The sequence below is a fragment of the Pseudophryne corroboree genome, unplaced genomic scaffold, assembly GCF_028390025.1.
Source record: "Pseudophryne corroboree isolate aPseCor3 unplaced genomic scaffold, aPseCor3.hap2 scaffold_943, whole genome shotgun sequence".
In the NCBI taxonomy this organism is placed as follows: Eukaryota; Metazoa; Chordata; class Amphibia; order Anura; family Myobatrachidae; genus Pseudophryne; species Pseudophryne corroboree.
Window position 1 is genome coordinate 37,980 of NW_026970523.1, and position 14,152 is coordinate 52,131.

General features: G+C 45.6%; 12 non-coding genes and 3 pseudogenes across 12 annotated transcripts; 11 read left to right on the forward strand and 4 right to left on the reverse strand.

Annotated features, from left to right (window-relative positions):
- Positions 1 to 598: 598 nt before the first annotated feature.
- LOC135047828 (U1 spliceosomal RNA) lies at positions 599 to 761 on the reverse strand. Its single transcript, XR_010239812.1, has one exon. It is a non-coding gene; the product is annotated as a U1 spliceosomal RNA (small nuclear RNA).
- A 152-nt stretch (positions 762 to 913) lies between these two features.
- Positions 914 to 1,077, reverse strand: LOC135047924 (U1 spliceosomal RNA). The gene has a single exon (XR_010239893.1). It is a non-coding gene; the product is annotated as a U1 spliceosomal RNA (small nuclear RNA).
- A 593-nt stretch (positions 1,078 to 1,670) lies between these two features.
- Positions 1,671 to 1,798, reverse strand: LOC135047867 (U1 spliceosomal RNA; annotated as a pseudogene).
- A 144-nt stretch (positions 1,799 to 1,942) lies between these two features.
- LOC135047883 (U5 spliceosomal RNA) lies at positions 1,943 to 2,058 on the forward strand. The gene has a single exon (XR_010239852.1). It is a non-coding gene; the product is annotated as a U5 spliceosomal RNA (small nuclear RNA).
- Positions 2,059 to 2,328: 270 nt separating this feature from the next.
- On the forward strand, positions 2,329 to 2,444 carry LOC135047889 (U5 spliceosomal RNA). Its single transcript, XR_010239858.1, has one exon. It is a non-coding gene; the product is annotated as a U5 spliceosomal RNA (small nuclear RNA).
- Positions 2,445 to 2,708: 264 nt separating this feature from the next.
- On the forward strand, positions 2,709 to 2,824 carry LOC135047877 (U5 spliceosomal RNA). The gene has a single exon (XR_010239846.1). It is a non-coding gene; the product is annotated as a U5 spliceosomal RNA (small nuclear RNA).
- A 274-nt stretch (positions 2,825 to 3,098) lies between these two features.
- On the forward strand, positions 3,099 to 3,214 carry LOC135047879 (U5 spliceosomal RNA). Its single transcript, XR_010239848.1, has one exon. It is a non-coding gene; the product is annotated as a U5 spliceosomal RNA (small nuclear RNA).
- Positions 3,215 to 3,489: 275 nt separating this feature from the next.
- Positions 3,490 to 3,605, forward strand: LOC135047884 (U5 spliceosomal RNA). Its single transcript, XR_010239853.1, has one exon. It is a non-coding gene; the product is annotated as a U5 spliceosomal RNA (small nuclear RNA).
- Positions 3,606 to 3,879: 274 nt separating this feature from the next.
- LOC135047894 (U5 spliceosomal RNA) lies at positions 3,880 to 3,995 on the forward strand. The gene has a single exon (XR_010239863.1). It is a non-coding gene; the product is annotated as a U5 spliceosomal RNA (small nuclear RNA).
- Positions 3,996 to 9,359: 5,364 nt separating this feature from the next.
- Positions 9,360 to 9,433, reverse strand: TRNAN-AUU (transfer RNA asparagine (anticodon AUU)). Its single transcript has one exon. It is a non-coding gene; the product is annotated as a tRNA-Asn (tRNA).
- Positions 9,434 to 10,737: 1,304 nt separating this feature from the next.
- LOC135047903 (U1 spliceosomal RNA) lies at positions 10,738 to 10,901 on the forward strand. The gene has a single exon (XR_010239872.1). It is a non-coding gene; the product is annotated as a U1 spliceosomal RNA (small nuclear RNA).
- Positions 10,902 to 11,053: 152 nt separating this feature from the next.
- LOC135047831 (U1 spliceosomal RNA) lies at positions 11,054 to 11,195 on the forward strand (annotated as a pseudogene).
- Positions 11,196 to 11,887: 692 nt separating this feature from the next.
- On the forward strand, positions 11,888 to 12,051 carry LOC135047871 (U1 spliceosomal RNA). The gene has a single exon (XR_010239840.1). It is a non-coding gene; the product is annotated as a U1 spliceosomal RNA (small nuclear RNA).
- Positions 12,052 to 12,203: 152 nt separating this feature from the next.
- Positions 12,204 to 12,345, forward strand: LOC135047851 (U1 spliceosomal RNA; annotated as a pseudogene).
- Positions 12,346 to 13,037: 692 nt separating this feature from the next.
- LOC135047938 (U1 spliceosomal RNA) lies at positions 13,038 to 13,201 on the forward strand. The gene has a single exon (XR_010239906.1). It is a non-coding gene; the product is annotated as a U1 spliceosomal RNA (small nuclear RNA).
- The last annotated feature ends 951 nt before the right edge of the window (positions 13,202 to 14,152 follow it).

Here is a 14,152-nt window from a genome sequence, read left to right on the forward strand (position 1 = left end):
CAAGGGAACTCTCATCTGGGGACAACAACTGCAGGGAGAACACATATTTTCAGATGAACATGGGAGGGCAGAAGGCTGCCTAATACTGAAGCACCCCCAAACAACAAACCAAATGCAACAACTAGTGCAAGCATTCCTGGGGCAAGGCCTGCAGCAGATGGATTTGCATATGGTCATGTCATCCAAGCAGTGGGTCAAAGTTGGCTTCAACCCTCATCTGCATATGAAAAGAGAAAAGGGGCGTGCAGGGCATGGCGGCCTTTTGCGGTGCTTGGATTACCCCTAGTTCGCATTAAACACCCCCACCCACCTTTGGTGTGGGGCTCATGTTGGCCATGCCCCATCCCCTGAAGCATTCAAGCTGATTTCTTGCAGCAGCTGGGCACTGTAACAGCTCCAGAGCTGCTCTTTAAGGCAAGTAAAAGGGTGTGGGCCCTGCAGCACTACCTGTAGTTTGCATTGTGCATTGGAAGGCACAAAGTAAGCAGACGGGAGGAGAAGTCAGGATAGTGCACAAGGGTATAGAAGGGAGGGGCTCAAGATAAAAGAAGTGGAAACAGACAGCAAACTAGGCTGGAGAAAGACCTGAGACAAAGAGATCTGAATTATACGAGAGCCGACCAGAGGAAACACAAATTATGCAGTCAAGTGTCCCACATTTGGGGAAATCGTAGGAGCAGCACACCCAGAGTGCAATGGGTGAGCCTTGCCCTGGGAGAAGCACCTTCCTGATCATAGTATCTCACCTGGCAGGTAAGTAGGAGTTGGGCTAGAGCTGGGGAGGGTCGCTGCTCGGGCACCCCCCTGTCAAGTGAAGGAGATCCACCTGAGGCAGCACAAGGGAACTCTCGAAAGAAGAACAAGGCTAGAGGAAAATCTGAGACAAAGAAATCTGAGTTTTAACAGAGCTGACCAGAGGAAAGCACAAACACAGTCCCCCACTACCACAAATAATGCAGTCGAGTTTCCCACATTTGGGTAAATCACAGGGGTCAGCATACCCAAAATGCAATGAATGAACCTCACCCTGGGAGAACAATCTTCATGACCATGGTATCTCCTATGCAAAATAAGTATGATTTGGGATAGGGCTGGGGAGGGCCGCTGCTCATGCACATCTCTGTCAAGTAAAGGAGATTCAACTGAGGCAGCACAAGGGAACTCTCATCTGGGGACAACAACTGCAGGGAGAACACATATTTTCAGATGAACATGGGAGGGCAGAAGGCTGCCTAATACTGAAGCACCCCCAAACAACAAACCAAATGCAACAACTAGTGCAAGCATTCCTGGGGGAAGTTCTGCAGAAGACGGATTTGCATACGGTGATGTCATCCAAGCAGTGGGCCAAAGTTGGCTGGAACCCTCATCTGCATATGAAAAGAGAAAAGGGGTATGCAGGGCATGGCGGCCTTTTGCGGCGCTTGGATGACCCTTAGTTCGCATTAAACACCCCCACCCTCCTTCGGTGTGGGGCTCATGTTGGCCATGCCCCATCCCCTGAAGCATTCAAGCTGATTTCTTGCAGCAGCTTGGCACTGTATCAGCTCCAGAGCTGCTCTGTAAGGCAAGTAAAAGGGTGTGGGCCCTGCAGCACTACCTGTAGTTTGCATTGTGCATTGGAAGGCACAAAGTAAGCAGACAGGAGGAGAAGTCAGGATAGTGCACAAGGGTATAAAAGCGAGTTTCCCACATTTGGGAAAATCACAGGGGTCAGCATACCCAGAATGCAATGAATGAACCTCACCCTGGGAGAACAATCTTCATGACCATGGTATCTCCTATGCAAAATAAGTATGATTTGGGATAGGGCTGGGGAGGGCCGCTGCTCAGGCACATCTCTGTCAAGTAAAGGAGATTCAACTGAGGCAGCACAAGGGAACTCTCATCTGGGGACAACAACTGCAGGGAGAACACATATTTTCAGATAAAAATCTTGGTCATGCTCTGGTTTCTCTTCAGAACGAACAAATCTTTCGCCTTTTATTAAAGATTTCCGTGGAGAGGAGCAAAACCGAGTTTTATCTCAATTTTTGCATGCCCCATCTTTTTGGGGTTTCTTTTATCGGTTAAAAGATAGAATGAGTGTGCTTTAATGTAAGCTCATTTGCATAGAAATGACAGTAAATGTTTGTTTCTTTTCAAACAGAACTTTCTTGACCATGCTACTTGCTTGAAAGATCTGGGAGCACATGGAATACAGTACAAACCATGCTTATAGCAAGGAGAAGCCAGGTGAGAAATCTGCTTACTTTCAAGTTGGGCGCTCACTTTGATCTGAATGAGGACTGCTGGCACAGCATTTAGGCGACAGGTGGAATCTTGGTCATGCTCTGGTTTCTCTTCAGAACGAACAAATCTTTCGCCTTTTATTAAAGATTTCTGTGGAGAGGAGCAAAACTGAGTTTTATCTCAATTTTTGCATGCCCCATATTATTGGGGTTTCTTTTATCAGTTTCTTGTTAGCTTTAATGTAAGTTTATTTGCATAACAATGACTATAAATGTCTGTTTCTTTTCAAGCAGAACTTTCTTGACCATTCTAATTGCTTGAAAGATCTGGGAGCACATGGAAAAGAGTACAAACCATGCTTATAGCAAGGGGAAGCCTGGTGAGAAATCTGCTTTCTTTCTTTCAAATTGGGTGCTCACTTTGCGCTGAATGAGGACTGCTGGCATGGCACTCAGGCGACAGGTGGAATCTTAGTCATACTCTGGTTTCTCTTCAAAACGAACAGATCTTTCGCCTTTTACTAAAGATTTCCGTGGAGAGGAGCAAAACTGAGTTTTATCTCAATTTTTGCATGCTCCGTCTTATTGGGGTTTCTTTTATCGGTTTAAAGATAGAACGAGTGTGCTTTAATGTAAGCTCATTTGCATAGAAATGACAGTAAATGTTTGTTTCTTTTCAAACAGAACTTTCTTGACTATACTAAATGCTTGAAAGATCTGGGAGCACATGGAAAAGAGTACAAACCATGTTTATAGCAAGGGGAAGCCTGGTGAGAAATCTGCTTTCTTTCTTTCAAATTGGGTGCTCACTTTGAGCTGAATGAGGACTGCTGGCATGGCACTCAGGCGACAGGTGGAATCTTGGTCATGTTCTGGTTTCTCTTCAGAACGAACAAATCTTTCGCCTTTTACTAAAGATTTCCGTGGAGAGGAGCAAAACTGAGTTTTATCTCAATTTTTGCATGCCCCATCTTATTGGGATTTTATTTTATCGGTTTAAAGATAGAACGAGTGTGCTTTAATGTAAGCTCATTTGCATAGAAATGACAGTAAATGTTTGTTTCTTTTCAAACAGAACTTTCTTGACCACACTAATTGCTTGAAAGATCTGGGAGCACATGGAAAAGAGTACAAACCATGTTTATAGCAAGGGGAAGCCTGGTGAGAAATCTGCTTTCTTTCTTTCAAATTGGGTGCTCACTTTGAGCTGAATGAGGATTGCTGGCATGGCACTCAGGCGACAGGTGGAATCTTGGTCATGCTCTGGTTTCTCTTCAAAACGAACAGATCTTTCGCCTTTTACTAAAGATTTCCGTGGAGAGGAGCAAAACTGAGTTTTATCTCAATTTTTGCATGCTCCGTCTTATTGGGGTTTCTTTTATCGGTTTAAAGATAGAACGAGTGTGCTTTAATGTAAGCTCATTTGCATAGAAATGACAGTAAATGTTTGTTTCTTTTCAAACAGAACTTTCTTGACTATACTAATTGCTTGAAAGATCTGGGAGCACATAGAAAAGAGTACAAACCATGTTTATAGCAAGGGGAAGCCTGGTGAGAAATCTGCTTTCTTTCATTCAAATTGGGTGCTCACTTTCAGCTGAATGAGAACTGCTGGCATGGCACTCAGGCGACAGGTGGCATCTTGGTCATGCTCTGGTTTCTCTTCAGAACTAACAAATATTTCGCCTTTTATTAAAGATTTCCGTGGAGAGGAGCAAAACTGAGTTTTATCTCAATTTTTGCATGCCCCATATTATTGGGGTTTCTTTTATCAGTTTAAAGACAGAACGAGTGTGCTTTCTTGTTAGCTTTAATGTAAGTTTATTTGCATAACAATGACAGTAAATGTTGTTTCTTTTCAAACAGAACTTTCTTGACCATGCTACTTGCTTAAAGGTCTGGGAGCACATGGAAAACAGTACAAACCATGCAGTATCACAAGAGCCTTTATTTGATCTTTCATGAAGATAGAGCAGAATTGAGGACACGTCAACAATTTCTGCCGAAGGTGGTTCATCTTTCCACATGGTGCCTTTGGCCACTGACACCTTCGTTGAGTCAAAGTCTCTGGCTGTGGTCAGAACTTTGAAAATGTATGTCACCAGAACGGTTCAGATTAGGAAAACAGAGGCTCTGTTTGTCCTGTATGCTCCCAACAGGATTTGGTGTCCTGCTTCCATGCAGACCATTATGCGCTGGATCTGTGGTAAGATTCAGCATGCTCGTTCCACGGCAGGATTGCCGTTACTGAAGTAGGTGAAGACCCATTCTACTAGAAAGGTGGGTTCATCCTTGGCAGCTGGTCGGGGAGTCTCGGCATTGCAACTTTGCCGAGCAGCTATTTAGTAAACACTTTTGCTAAGTTTTACAAGTTTGATACCTTGGCTGATGATAACCTTAAGTTGGGTCATTCGGTGCTGCAGAGTCGTACGCACTCTCCCACCCGTTCAAGAGCTTTGGTATAACCCCATGGTTCTTAATGTGACCCCAGCATCCTCTAGGTCGTATGAGAAAATAGGATTTTAATACCTACCGGTAAATCCTTTTCTCTTAGTCTGTAGAGGATGCTGGGCACCCGTCCCAGTCCATACTGTGTCTGCAGTTATTACTTGTGGTTATACACATGTTGTGTTATGGTTCTGGTCAGCTTTTTGCTGCAATTGTTCATGCCGTTGGCTTGTGTTCTGTTGAATGCCACGTTCTGCGGCATGTTTAAGGTGTGAGCTGGTAAGATGCTCACCTTAGTTTAACAATAAATCCTTTCCTCGAAATGTCCGTCTCCCTGGGCACAGTTCCTATAACTGGAGTCTGGAGGAGGGGCATAGAGGGAGGAGCCAGTTCACACCCTTTGAAAGTCTTAAAGTGCCCATGTCTCTTGCGGATCCCGTCTATACCCCATGGTTCTTAATGTGACCCCAGCATCCTCTACGGACTAAGAGAAAATAATGCCCTTGCGCACTATCCTGACTTCTCCTCCCGTCTGCTTACTTCGTGCCTTCCAACGCACAATGCGAACTACAGGTGGTGCTGCAGGGCCCACACCCTTTTACTTGCCTTACAGAACAGCTCTGGAGCTGTTACAGTGCCCAGCTGCTGCAAGAAATCAGCTTGAATGCTTCAGGGGATGGGGCATGGCCAACATGAGCCCCACACCAAAGGAGGGTGGGGGTGTTTAATGTGAACTAGGGGTCATCCAAGCACTGCAAAAGGCCGCCATGCCCTGCATGCCCCTTTTCTCTTTTCATATGCAGATGAGGGTTCCAGTCAACTTTGGCCCACTGCTTGGATAACATCACCGTATGCAAATCCGTCTGCTGCAGACCTTCCCCCAGGAATGCTTGTACTAGTTGTTGCATATGGTGCTTCAGTATTAGGCAGCCTTCCGCCCTCCCATGTTCATCTGAAAAGATGTGGTCTCCCTGCAGTTGTTGTCCCCAGACGAGAGTTCCCTTGTGCTTCCTCAGTTGAATCTCCTTAACTTGACGGGGGAGGTGCTGCCCGAGCAGCCCTCCCCAGCCCTATCCCAACTCATATTTATTTTGCATATGAGATCTCTTGATCATGAAGATTGTTCTCACAGGGTGAGGTTCATCCATTATATTTTAAAATAGGAAGGTACGAATTACATATTTGAATTGCATCTATGTGCTGGATTCAAATGTCCCCCCCCCTTCCTTTCTCAATTGTGCCCGTCAGCAGCTATTCTAAGGTTGCTGCCAATGGGTGTGACACATTAATTTCTTCTGTGGGGTACACTGGACTCCACAAGGATTCACATTGGGGTGTAGAGTAGGATCTTGATCTGAGGCACCAACCGGCTCAAAGCTTTTGACTGTTCCCAAGAAGCTCAGTGCATTCTCCTCTATAACCCCGCTTCCATGAACAGGGAGCTCAGTTTGTAGTTGGTGCCTTCAGTAGCAGGCCAATTAACAGGGGCCTGCCTCAGGCAGCCTATTCTTAGCTATTAATTTTGACAAGAAAAGAAGAACTTGTTTTATGAGAATCTACAAGGGCTGCAGCAGGCTAGGTCTAATAGACATCTTTACTGCAGCTTCATCACTCCCAGCGGCGCTGTATACTCCCATGCCCTGGTTGCTGGGTCACTGCAGCGGAGGCTCCGGTTTCATCCTAAGGTCAGTCACACACACACCACCCTTCCGGATCACGAGGCCGCTGCTGAAGGGGAGCGAGGCCGTAGGGGGTGGGCCGTGTGCGCACTGCGGTGGACACTGATTACTGGGCAGCCGCTCCACTAGCCACCAGGTACAGTTAAGGAGCACAGGTCTGGGGGTTTTTCTCCTATATTAACCCAATTTTGTACTGCCCGCAGCGCATTGTGATAGGTAATAGGGCCTGATTCAGGTTGGATTGCAATCACAATAAGCGATCCAACTGCAAAAATTGCTAAGAGCATACGCATGTGCCTGCATTTTCTGCGGCACCCCGCAGAGAATGTGATCGCCTCTGCCTGTCAATCGGGGCGGGGAAGGGGGGGAGAGGTGGGTCAGCAACACTCCATTTCCAAGTCAGGGATGGAGCGGTGCGGGGGCAAGGCTTCAAAATGGGGTCTGCAACGGAGGAGACACAGGGGGCGTGGTCACAGCGACTGTATGACATCACATTCAGCCGCTGTGATCACAAAAATGGTGGCGGCTTCCTGCGCGCACATACAGTCTGCACCAGCAGGAGCCTACACCATTTTTTATGATCACGCTGAACTGCAGTGCGACTGCAATTACAGCATGGTCAAGAAGGGAGGCGTCATGCTGGGTGGCCATGCCCTGTCACTTTGCAGGAGCCAGCACCGCTCACACACTAGTCCCCGGGTGCAGCCCCCAACCCCCGGGACACCCGGAGCAACAAAATGTAGATTCAGGCCACCAGGCCACGCCCCTACCTATGAAACCATGCCTCCTTTTTACCATTGCACTGCTTATCTGCGCGCACTGCATTACAATCTCCCTCGCCACCTCTCTGGGTGTCACCAGTGATAGTGACACCTCTGCCATGCTTGTAGCAGCTGGTCCTAAGATCTACGCCTCAAACCCTGAGTGTTTGCCCTTGTGACTTGTTGATCATCATAGCGAAGCAGATGCTTACAGAAAACTGCAGGGGCTTAGATTGAAAATAAAAAAATTGATAGGGTATAAGGTAGAGAGGAGCGGGTTCGGTTCTCCGAGAACCGAATTCCCCACGAACTCCACGTGGTTTACACTGGTCCGAGGCAGGCTCGGTTGTTCCCGCCTGACTCGGAAAACCTGAACAAGGGAAAATGTCATCATCCCGCTGTCGGATTCTCGCGAGATTCGGATTCCATATAAAGAGCTGCGCGTTGCTGCCATTTTTACTCGTGCATTGAAGAGAGAGCGGAGAGGACGTGGCTATGTTCTCTCAGTGGAAATCTCAATATCAGTGCTCAGTATCAGTGGTTACTTATTGCTGCTCAGTAATACTAGTAGTGTGTCTCTCCTGCTCAGTGTCAGTTCTCAGTAGTATCCTCATCAGTGCTCAGTATCACTGTTCATTGTCTTGTGCTGCATTGTGTTGCTCAGCATAATACAGTACATTACTAATAGTCCAGTGCTGCATCTTGCTGCTCAGTGTCAGTTCTAGTATCCTCATCAGTGCTCACTATCACTGCTCATTGCATTGTGGTGTTCTGTATACTACAATAACATAGTAATATAGTAACATAGTTTTTGAGGTTGAATAGAGGCAAATTGCCCATCGTGTTCAACCTGTTTTAAGTTGTGATGATTCTACATACTTGCTGAATAATGTTTTATGACTAGTTAGCTACTATAACTCATGTTACCCCCGGATTAACCATGTTGATATTTTAAGTATTATAACCTTGGATAGCTTTTTCATTCAGAAATGTATCCATTCCTTTTTTAAATCCAATTACAGAGTCCGCCATTACCACCTTCCCTGGCAGGGAATTCCACATCCTGATTGCCCTAACAGTGAAGAAACCTTTCCTCCATTGCGTTCTGAACTTTCCTCCAGTCGCAGCGAGTGACCACGTGTTCTTTTAATAAATAATTCCTCTGATAACTCTTTGTTATGTATCTTTACATATTTGAAGATATTAATAATATCTCCTCTTAGGCACCTCTTTTCTAGTGTATAAATATTCAGCCTAGTAAGTCTTTCCTTATAGTCCAGTACTTTAAGGCCTTTAATCAATTTAGTCTTCAGGATCTCTGACACTTCCATGAGCAGCAGAGTAGTGCAATGGAAGCATGCTGGGCCCATAACCCAGAGGTCGATTGATCGAAACTATCCTCTGCTATGTGCATTTTTTTTTTTATAATTAAAGTAATCAAAAACTGGGATTGATATTTTGGCACTTTTATTTTTACTTAAAGTACAATAACTTTTATCATTTTAATTTGTTTTAATAGTATATTGACAGCATTGTTTTCTTTAAAAAATCCACTTAATTTTCTTTACCCTATTACTGAAATGGTAATTGACAAAAACAAACTACATTGTCACCAGAAGAGCAATGCAAAATGTACAAGTGATATATGAAAATCATCTTCCATCTTGAATTTCAATGATGCATTGGGACAACAATTTGTGAGAAACATCTTCACCCATAAAGAAAGATTTTCTTAATTCCTTACCTGTGTGCTGATTAGATATCACCTTGTTTTCACATTAAACAGACTTCCCCATGAGGAAGCAGCAAGGATGCAGTGACGTTTCCTGGTGTCAACCTGTATTATTTCAGTAGACATTGAAATGAGGATGCATCTTTGATGCCTTTCCAATGAAGCAAGTTTAATTCAGTAATAGGTGAAAAACCATTCCTACAAAGGTGTTAATCAGAGACTTGGCTTTGTGGACACTTTTCAGAGAGCAAATTTGTTAGCATAAACATAAAATCAGAAAATGAAGAGCTGTTTAATCACTCAATTGGACTTTTCTGCCAGCATAATTTTTTTTCTCTGCAACTCACTGCTAAATTGTGCTTCCTAGCTGTTTTTTTATAAAATCACTTAATCAAATCTAACTCTGATTACATCAGAGAAGGCCAGGTACCCTACACCATAAGGGGGGTTTTTGAAATTTTGACTTGTCTACTTAAAGATCACCAAAATCTGATTACAAGGTCAATTACATCCCTGGGTGGGATTGAACCACCAACCTTTTGGTTAATAGCCAAACATGCTAACCGATTGCGCCACAGAGACACCTTGCGAAAGTCAATACTGACAAAGGCTAATAAGCATTCATCTAGAACGTTTCCTAGAAAAACTTTAAAAAGTCAATAATCTGGAGAATTTTTGTAAGAAACACATTGGTACTTTCCCATGATGAGTGAGTGCTTCAGGATTTCTTGCACTTACATGGGCTATTAACCAAAAGGTTGGTGGTTCAATCCCACCCAGGGATGTAATTGACCTTGTCATCAGATTTTGGTGATCTTTAAGTAGACAAGTCAAAATTTCAAACCCCCTCTTATGGTGTAGGGTACCTGGCCTTCTCTGACGTAATCAGAGTTAGATTTAATTAAGTGATTTTATAAAAAACAGCTAGGAAGCACAATTTAGCAGTGGGTTGCAGAGAAAAAAATAACATTTTAAACCTACCGGTAATTTTTTTTTCTCGTAGTCCGTAGAGGATGATGGGGACTCCGTAAGGACCATGGGGGATAGACGGGCTCCGCAGCAGACATGGGCACTTTAAGAAAGACTTTAGATCTGGGTGTGCACTGGCTCCTCCCTCTATGCCCCTCCTCCATACCTCAGTTAGAGAAACTGTGCCCAGAGGAGACGGACAGTACGAGGAAAGGATTTTTGTTAATCCAAGGTCAAGATTCATACCAGCCACACCAATCACACCGTATAACTTGTGATATACTACCCAGTTAACAGTATGAAAACAACATAGCATCAGTCCAAGACCGATGAAAACTAACATATAACCCTTATGTAAGCAATAACTATATACAAGTCTTGCAGAAGTAGACCGCACTTGGGACGGGCACCCAGCATCCTCTACGGACTACGAGAAAAAGATTTACCGGTAGGTTTAAAATCTTATTTTCTCTTACGTCCTAGAGGATGCTGGGGACTCCGTAAGGACCATGGGGATTATACCAAAGCTCCCAAACGGGCAGGAGAGTGCGGATGACTTTGCAGCACCGATTGAGCAAACAGGAGGTCCTCCTCAGCCAGGGTATCAAACTTATAGAACTTTGCAAAGGTGTTTGAACCAACTTTGACCCACTGCTTGGATGACATCACCATATGCAAATCCATCTGCGGCAGGCCTTCCCCCAGGAATGCTTGCACTAGTTGTTGCATTTGGTTTGTTGTTTGGGGGTGCTTCAGTATTAGGCAGCCTTCTGCCCTCCCATGTTCATCTGAAAATATGTGTTCTCCCTGCAGTTGTTGTCCCCAGATGAGAGTTCCCTTGTGCTGCCTCAGTTGAATCTCCTTTACTTGACAGAGATGTGCCTGAGCAGCGGCCCTCCCCAGCCCTATCCCAAATCATACTTATTTTGCATAGGAGATACCATGGTCATGAAGATTGTTCTCCCAGGGTTAGGTTAATTCATTGCATTCTGGGTATGCTGACCCCTGTGATTTCCCCAAATGTGGGAAACTCAACTGCATTATTTGTGGTAGTGGGGGACTGTGTTTGTGCTTTCCTCTGGTCAGCTCTGGTAAAAGTCAGATTTCTTTGTCTCAGATCTTCCTCTAGCCTTGTTCTTCTTTCGAGAGTTCCCTTGTGCTGCCTCAGTTGGATCTCCTTCACTTGACAGGGGGGTGCCCGAGCAGCGACCCTCCCCAGCTCTAGCCCAACTCCTACTTACCTGCCAGGTGAGATACTATGATCATGAAGATGCTTCTCCCAGGGCAAGGCTCACCCATTGCACTCTGGGTGTGCTGCCCCTGCGATTTCCCCAAATGTGGGAAACTTGACTGCATAATTTGTGTTTCCCCTGGTCGGCTCTCATATAATTCAGATCTCTTTGTCTCAGGTCTCTCTCCAGCCTAGTTTGCTGTCTGTTTCCACTTCTTTTTTCTTGAGCCCCTCCCTTCTATACCCTTGTGCACTATCCTGACTTCTCCCGTCTGCTTACTTTGTGCCTTCCAACGCACAATACAAACTACAGGTAGTGCTGCAGGGCCCACACCCTTTTACTTGCTTTATAGAGCAGCTCTGGAGCTGTTACAGTGCCCAGCTGCTGCAAGAAATCAGCTTGAATGCTTCAGGGGCTGGGGCATAGCCAACATGAGCCCCACACCGAAGGAGGGTGGAGGTGTTTAATGCGAACTAGGGGTCATCCAAGCGCCGCAAAAGGCCGCCATGCCCTGCACACCCCTTTATTCTTTTCATATGCAGACGAGGGTTGAAGCCAACTTTGACCCACTGCTTGGATGACATCACCATATTCAAATCCATCTGCTGCAGGCCTTCCCCCAGGAATGCTTGCACTAGTTGTTGCATTTGGTTTGTTGTTTGGGGGTGCTTCAGTATTAGGCAGCCTTCTGCCCTCCCATGTTCATCTGAAAATATGTGTTCTCCCTGCAGTTGTTGTCCCCAGATGAGAGTTCCCTTGTGCTGCCTCAGTTGAATCTCCTTTACTTGACAGAGATGTGCCTGAGCAGCGGCCCTCCCCAGCCCTATCCCAAATCATACTTATTTTGCATAGGAGATACCATGGTCATGAAGATTGTTCTCCCAGGGTTAGGTTCATTCATTGCATTCTGGGTATGCTGACCCCTGTGATTTCCCCAAATGTGGGAAACTCAACTGCATTATTTGTGGTAGTGGGGGACTGTGTTTGTGCTTTCCTCTGGTCAGCTCTGGTAAAAGTCAGATTTCTTTGTCTCAGATCTTCCTCTAGCCTTGTTCTTCTTTCGAGAGTTCCCTTGTGCTGCCTCAGTTGGATCTCCTTCACTTGACAGGGGGGTGCCCGAGCAGCGACCCTCCCCAGCTCTAGCCCAACTCCTACTTACCTGCCAGGTGAGATACTATGATCATGAAGATGCTTCTCCCAGGGCAAGGCTCACCCATTGCACTCTGGCTGTGCTGCCCCTGCGATTTCCCCAAATGTGGGAAACTTGACTGCATAATTTGTGTTTCCCCTGGTCGGCTCTCATATAATTCAGATCTCTTTGTCTCAGGTCTCTCTCCAGCCTAGTTTGCTGTCTGTTTCCACTTCTTTTTTCTTGAGCCCCTCCCTTCTATACCCTTGTGCACTATCCTGACTTCTCCCATCTGCTTACTTTGTGCCTTCCAACGCACAATGCAAACTACAGGTAGTGCTGCAGGGCCCACACCCTTTTACTTGCTTTACAGAGCAGCTCTGGAGCTGTTACAGTGCCCAGCTGCTGCAAGAAATCAGCTTGAATGCTTCAGGGGCTGGGGCATAGCCAACATGAGCCCCACACCGAAGGAGGGTGGAGGTGTTTAATGTGAACTAGGGGTCATCCAAGCGCCGCAAAAGGCCGCCATGCCCTGCACACCCCTTTTTTCTTTTCATATGCAGACGAGGGTTGAAGCCAACTTTGACCCACTGCTTGGATGACATCACCATATGCAAATCCATCTGCTGCAGGCCTTCCCACAGGAATGCTTGCACTAGTAGTTGCATTTGGTTCGTTGTTTGGGGGTGCTTCAGTTTTAGGCAGCCTTCTGCCCTCCCATGTTCATCTGAAAATATGTGTTCTCCCTGCAGTTGTTGTCCCCAGATGAGAGTTCCCTTGTGCTGCCTCAGTTGAATCTCCTTTACTTGACAGAGATGTGCCTGAGCAGCGGCCCTCCCCAGCCCTATCCCAAATCATACTTATTTTGCATAGGAGATACCTTGGTCATGAGGATTTTTCTCCCAGGGTGAGGTTCATTCATTGCATTCTGGGTATGCTGACCCCTGTGATTTCCCCAAATGTGGGAAACTCGACTGCATTATTTGTGGTAGTGGGGGACTGTGTTTGTGCTTTCCTCTGGTCAGCTCTGGTAAAAGTCAGATTTCTTTGTCTCAGATCTTCCTCTAGCCTTGTTCTTCTTTCGAGAGTTCCCTTGTGCTGCCTCAGTTGGATCTCCTTCACTTGACAGGGGGTGCCCAAGCAGCAATCCTCCACAGCTCTAGCCCAACTCCTACTTACCTGCCAGGTGAGATACTATGATCTTCACTGTTAGGGCAATCAGGATGTGGAATTCCCTGCCAGGGAAGGTGGTAATGGCGGACTCTGTAATTGGATTTAAAAAAGGAATGGATACATTTCTGAATGAAAAAGCTATCCAAGGTTATAATACTTAAAATATCAACATGGTTAATCCGGGGGTAACATGAGTTGTAGTAGTTAACTAGTCATAAAACATTATTCAGCAAGTATGTAGAATCATCACAACTTAAAACAGGTTGAACACGATGGGCAATTTGCCTCTTTTCAACCTCAAAAACTATATTACTATATGTTACTATATTACTATGTTACTGTAGTATACAGAACACCACAATGTAATGAGCAGTGATAGTGAGCACTGATGAGGATACTAGAACTGACACTGAGCAGCAAGATGCAGCACTGGACTATTAGTAATGTACTGTAGTATGCTGAGCACCACAATGCAGCACAAGACAATGAGCAGTGATACTGAGCACTGATGAGGATACTACTGAGAACTGACACTGAGCAGGAGAGACACACTACTAGTATTACTGAGCAGCAATAAGTAACCACTGATACTGAGCACTGATATTGAGATTTCCACTGAGAGAACATAGCCACGTCCTCTCCGCTCCCTCTTCAATGCACGAGTAAAAATGGCGGCAACGCGCAGCTCTTTATATGAAATCCGAATCTCGCGAGAATCCGACAGCGGGATGATGACATTTTCCCTTGTTCAGGTTTTCCGAGTCAGGCGGGAACAACTGAGCCTGCCTCGGACCAGTG